The sequence below is a fragment of the Solanum pennellii genome, chromosome 6 (genome assembly GCF_001406875.1).
Source record: "Solanum pennellii chromosome 6, SPENNV200".
Taxonomy (NCBI): domain Eukaryota; kingdom Viridiplantae; phylum Streptophyta; class Magnoliopsida; order Solanales; family Solanaceae; genus Solanum; species Solanum pennellii.
Window position 1 is genome coordinate 9,119,090 of NC_028642.1, and position 7,180 is coordinate 9,126,269.

Below are 7,180 nucleotides of genomic sequence, written 5' to 3' on the forward strand. Positions count from 1 at the left end.
TATATATATATATATATTTGTATTAAATTACTATAAGCATGAATTCCTTACTTGAATATTAAATTACTATAATATCCCTAACTTAGGTTGTGCCTTTTTCAATGAGTTGTGAATTTTTGATAAATCGTGATTTTTTTCAAAGGGTTGTGATTTTTGGATGAGTTGTGACTTTTCTAAAGATTTGTCACTTTTTTAATAAGTTGTGAATTTTCCAAAGGGTTGTGACTTCTCTGAAAGGTCATGAATTTGATGATAAGGCCCAACAACACTTGTTCATACTATCTTTGTTTACTATAATAGAGGGGTTTCCTCTAATTTTTCTTTCAACCTCTCCTCTTACTTGGTAAACTTCCTCTTCAATCATCGTTATTCACATATTTTTTATGTTTAAATAAATTGTCACATTGAAGTTTCTTCATGTGTTTCTATAGATAATTTGTTTTCTTTTCCATTTTGCATGATTTTTTGAATTTAAAGTTTCATGATTTGATAAAAATATGCAGCAAATTAGCATGTTATTTCTCATTTTTAGGTTTGGTATACTTTCTTGATAAACTTTTCTTTAAATCTAAGTATTTTATTTGCATATGTCTTCAAAAAGAATTGCAAAGCATTGTATTTCTCTCTTCAACATGTGACTTCAAAAAAATTGGGAAACATTGCATTTCTCTTCAACTTCTCTCTTCTTCTTTTTTTTTTTTAAAAAAAAATTAAAAGTCTATTAATCATGATGTGCTAAAATTTACAATTTGAGCTTGACATCCAAAACTTTGTAGATCAGACATGAAACTAACACTCTATTTCTATGCAAAATAAGTGATATTTAATATTTCCCTTATGTATTTGCATTTTCAGAAATTTTTGTTGCAGGGATAACTTGAATTTTATTATGATTTTAGAGGAATGACATGTGAATATAATTTTCTGTAACGATCCAAAGTACCCCTAGGCGTTACCGGCGTCTACGTCCTCGAAGAGGACTAAGTCAAGCCTCTTAGCATTTGTCATAACATATCATAGGTCAAAAACGCGGAAAAATTAAAACTTTTACTTATATATACATAGTGAGGTTTACATAGACTCCTCACATAGGAAGCTTACTTACACTTATCGCTTAGACAACATAAGAGTACATAGGAATTTAGTCTAATACTTTGTCTCACATTAAAACCATCTAACTGAAGTAAAACATCCGGGCATAGACCTTATCATATATTATTATAAGTGGGAAGCTCCCAACTTAAAAGTTGAATTACTATTTTACCCTTATTTTATCTCTAAACTAAATAAATATTAATATATAATTAATTTAATATTAATAATATTTTTTTATTTAAATTCATGCCTCTAGACACAATGGTTCAAATTCTTTTGGGAAATAGTTACAATGAAGAGGAAAGACCAAAAGTTGTATTTTCCTTAATAAATGTGTATATCAGTTACAATGAAGAGGAAAGACCAAAAGTTGTATTTTCCTTAATAAATGTGTATATCAATTCTTCTTTATCAAAAATCAAATTAATTTTGGCTTGGGACTGTGTCAGTGATTATTTTTTATCACCTTTTGTTGTTAATAGAGAAAAGATATTCAAGAAGTAGTATAGACACTAAAGGTAATTTCATTCATATTGAATCTTTATGTTTTTTCTTTTTATTATTTTATTTATTTAATCTTGATTTTGTTTATTGTATTTTAATATATTTTCTTTAAGTTTTTGATCTTGTTTTCATCAAATTGTGCTAAGAATCTGTAATACAATTTGTTAATTTTGTGTGATCTTTTTAGTGTTATGTGTTTTTTATTCTTCTTTTTTAATATTAGATTTTGATGTATTCTTTGAATATTAACTTTTTTATTGGTTTTATGGTATTTGATATGCTTAGCCTCATTGTGGTTTCAATCTAGACTAGAAGAGGTTTACACCGTTATTATTTTATTTGTGTGGTCTTGTTAATATGTTGTATCATTGAATGTTTTTTTTATATTTATTTTTTGACTATTTTTAGTAATTTTGAAATGTATTCTCGAGGTATTGCTCAATTTTATACGTTATGTGATAGTTTTCTATTTTTTACCTTGGGATTTCAATTTTTGTTGGTTCTTTGACGAACTTTTTCATCCTTTAAGAAATGTAGTTATTACTGTCAACACATAGTATAGGATCATAGAGACATTAACTTTCAAAAAGTCATCGTAGTAATGCCACTTTTATGGTAACAATTAAAATAATAAGGTTGAACCTCACTTTTATGGTACCAATTAAATTGAAAAATTGAAAAGTCATGCATATATGTAATACAAGTGTATGTAATACAAATGACCAGTGAATAAATATATGGTTCTCATATCTATATTTGATAATAGGGTAATATTACTTGATGTTTCAATTGATTCACAAAATTTGGAGTATACATATCACCCTTCACTGTTTTAAATTTATGAGTATTTTTCTAAAAAATCTACTTTATGCCTCATTTATATATTTTATACTTGTGTCATTTAAAAAAATGGAATATTAATTAATAGGGTACACGTGCGTTGCACGTGAGCAAAGACTAGTACAAATTTATAATTGCCACATAGGGCTTACATCAACATCTTCAACAATAGGAGAGAAAAGAATGTCTTTAGACAATACAAGTAAGACTAAGGTAGAGTATATGGTACCATCCTCGAACTAGAGGACCTACCAAAGCTTGGAGAGTCTAGTCCAAGGCTTCTTGCTTTAGCCTCGAGATACCTCAATGGCCCGAACCTAAAATGTTGGGAAAAAGGAAAGAAATATGGGTTAGTACAAAACACATGTACTAGGTATGATCCCTATGCATAAAAATCATTAATGCATGAGAAAAGACTCAATTTAGTCAAAACCATGCATAATATCCACCGACTCAATATACACATATATAGAACATCATAAGCCACCCCAACATATAAACAACTCAACCAACACATGTGCAGTGCAAGAATAAAGCCCCATAACCCTATCCAAAGCTAAGTATCACATCAAGCGACCCACTCATATTTATAACATATTTTCATAACATGCTTCATACATCAATGATACTCATGGCTTATCAACATGATCGTAATCGTAATCATAATCATAATAGAACACTACTAGAACCATCTCTTAGGATCCCACATGTGCAATGTGTAAGAGAAGTCACATACCCTCCCTCACACTATGTAGTAGCCTTTAAGAAGACCCTAATAAGAGCTCACATGCATATTTGTTCATTTAATTTTACATTAGGGAAAGAAGTGCAATAACTGACATGAGACCATGTGAGCTACATGGAATTCGGTGTACTACTTCCACACCGAAAAGAGAGGGTTAATACTTGCCTAAGGTGCAATCTTTCATACATAGCTATCTAGGTGGATCGACTAAGCTAGAGTCTTATGTGGGTACATAGTTAAGGGTCAAGGAGATTGTTATTAGAAACCTTGACTTGCTAGATGTGGAGGTTTCCATCTCATGAACACATATTTTGGAATCCGGACTTACTAACATGAGGAAACCCATGTGGGAGGCCGGACTTACTAAACGTGAAACCTCCATCTCATTTACATGCCCTTTCGGTGCTAAGCAATTATTCCCTCTAGTAATCATCGTATTTCTTCATACAAGTTCACACTAGTCTCTTCTAGACCCCTATGTAAACATCTTATCATATTAGCTCATAGGTCATCATAAGTGAGAACAATCCTTTCACTTTCACCACTTCACAAGTGAGTAAACCTTTCACTTAACATTTTATTATAATCATGAGAAACTACTTTCAATCATATAATATTCATATCATAACATACATACATAATTCATGTCTAATTCAATATCTTAGGGTTAAGTATGAGGAATACCTAGCATCAACATCACAACCACACATTAGACATGGAAGCATTACTATCTAAGTAACTCACAATTCACAATTGAATAAAAAAAGAACCAATCAACATACCTTCTTGCCCTCTTCAAGAACCTTCACACTTCCATTACATATAATACATAACTAATTACATAAACAAGGTAAATACAATAAGCAATTACATAATTAACAACAATGTAGTCAATCTACTTGTTCATCATCTTCACAACTCACCCTAATAATTCAATGTTTTCATGAAATGGAGGAAAAGACATAGGTCTAGGGAAATATGATAGGAAATCATAAATTAACCATCAATATATACTTTAATAACATTAATTCATCATAATTCATCGCAATTGGTTCATAATTTCGTTTTTCCAAAGAAGACCCATGTGAGAAGAAAAACTCAACTTTTGGGGATTTAGAAATCATCTTTTGGAAGGACCTCTTGGGTAAAGAAATCTCAAGAGTGAAAGAAATCATACCTTAAAGATGATAAATCCACGAAATTGGGTTGGAAACTTGAATACTTGACCTTCTTCTTGGAGCTCTAATGGTCTTAAATGGAGGTTTGGAGGAAGAGAGAATTTGAGAGACAAATTTTTCCTTCCTTGTGCTGGCTTCGCAACGCGCAGGGACCTCCATATCTTGGATGGACGCAGGCTGCTTTGGCAGCCTGCTCGCCAAAGTTTGGGTCCTCCTCAAGGACCCTTGCGGTGGTACTTGGGGAGTCGTGACTAGACGTTTGGACCCTCTATACTATATTTTACCTATTTAAAGTCTTTTTATAAGTTTTAGACTTAATATGACACTCCCAAACCTTCACCAAACATAGGGACATCTAATAATTCAATTTCGCTAGTTTTCGGACGTTAAGGACTTTCTTTGATGTTTTGACTCTAATACTTTCTTAAACAAGTTATTCACACTTATTTAGGTCTAAAATCACCATTATTCAACATATGAGACTCTAGTATAGGTCATGGAAATTACGGGGTGTTACAATATCCCCCTCCCCCCTTAGAAAAATTCGTCCCCGAATGACACTTAAACTTTCTATTGGGAAAAAGGAAGATACCCAAGATTAGAAGCCAACAAATAAGAAATATCGTAATGAGTCACAACTCATAGGAGAAATTTCAACTCCTTTCAACATATAAACATAACATCAACATTTAAGAGCTTACTCCACTTTTCATAACACATAAGAGCTTATCACTTACATCACATAAGGAGGAACTACCTTCTCCATATTAACATAAGCTCAATATGAACACCTTCAAAGGGTTGACATGCAAATTCTTACCAAGACAACACTTAAACATTTTCAACACAACTCTCATCAAAACAATATAGCACACTACAAATTAAGTGCAAATTATTCATGAGAAACATATTTATGAAAACTTAATCTAGGCATGGGTTTCTACAAGAACATGCACATATTAGAAGACATGATAAAATCAAAATTTTTCATAGCCCTATTTTAAGAGGAAATTACTAACCTTAACTTTGGCTAGGAGTGGGAGGGGGGGATATGAGGATAGCGAGACTTCATGTTGGCCTCGGCCTCCCATGTTGCACCCTCTAAAAGGTGGTTCCTCCAAAGAACTTTTACGGAGGAAACCTTCTTATTCCTCAAATTTTTAACATGACGATCTAAGATCTCAATCGGGACCTCTTCATAAGAAAGATCCTCTTTGTCACACCCCTTTTCCGCACGGCGGCGTAAGGGTTTTTCCAATTTAAGTGACGTTATTAATTAAGGGATTATTTTAATTTTTTCAGAGTCGCCACTTGGAATTGAGTTACGGTGATCCAAGTCACCTTTTTTGTTTAATCCCTAATCAAAAGGAAATGACTCTTTGTTTGGTCTGCGAACTAGAAATTCGGGTAAGGAATTCTGTTGACCGAAAGGAAGGTATTAGGCACCTCTCGAGTCCCATGGTTCTAGCACGGTCACTTTATTGACTTTTATATGACTTGACTTAATTTTGAATATATTATGTTTTACCTAACACTTTACTTATGTCCCGCTTTCTTTGATTTATTTTAAATTACTTTGTAAAATTGTCATATTTTATTAGTGTGTGATTTATTGGTAGCAGCTCATTCCAATCTCACCACAAATTGTTTATTTGTTTGTATTTAAAGACTAAAAGTAATTTAATGTTTTTTGGATCTTAATATTTTATTAGTATTATCATCATCATAAGCCTAAATTATACATTATCTTAGTTTTATTTTTCTAAAAGGAAATGAACAATATATTAATAAGAACATAAGATAAAAATAAATTAAAATAATACACCTTTTCATATAAATTTTATTACTTTTTCTTATTTTAGTCATTAAAATGAAAAGAACCCAGTAATTAAAATCAATTTTATTTATTTATTTTTTTTACAAGTTTTGGGTCACTTTAATATTGTTTTTCTATTTTTTTAAAAAAATTTTTGTTTCTCTTTCTTCTTATACTTTACCTTATTTTTCTTTTATATTTTCTCCTTCTTATTTTTTTTTAAATTTTTTTTACGTCTTTTCCTTTTATGTATTTTTTTATTTTTTATTCTTTCAACATTAATAAATTAATTGATTTTTTTTAAAAAAGTTTCGCATTAAAAGAACTGTAAAGATAGTGTAGGTTTTGATTTATTTTATTTTTGTTTTTATTCTTCTCTTTTTAAAAAATAAATAAATACAGTTTTATTAAATATACAAAGTGAAAAAGTAACTTAACAAATAAGAACTAAATTTCATCTAATTATTACTAACTGCATACTGTAGAATATTAAGCTTTGAATTTTAATGAAGAACAAGATAAAAGGAAACTTTAAAGCAAGCAAGAATAAATACATGTTATATAAATTTTTACTCTAAATTTAATAACATAAAATCTAAATCTATTTCATATCATAATGTAAAAATTAAACATGCATAAATTTAAAACACTTTATATCATTGAAATCATATCTTGCATGATTCTGAAATCAAATAATGTAATAAAGATCAAGTGTTATCTTTTGTGAAAATTAATTCACAAAGAAAATACCTCGATAAGGCCCACGAATTTGAAGCCTCGAATTTCACTATTTTTGAGTTGTTTTTTTACTGCGTGTGTTCCTTAGAAAAAAAAAAGGTGAAAAGTTTTTTTTTTCTTTTTTGTTTTTCTTTTCCTCTCTTTTGCTGATTTTTTCTTTTTTTGATTCCTCCCTTTTGCTGATTTTTTTTTCTCTTTGGATTTCTGAAATTTTTTCTTCTCTTTTCCTTTGTACCACTTTTTCTTCTTCTTCCCCCTTTCTCC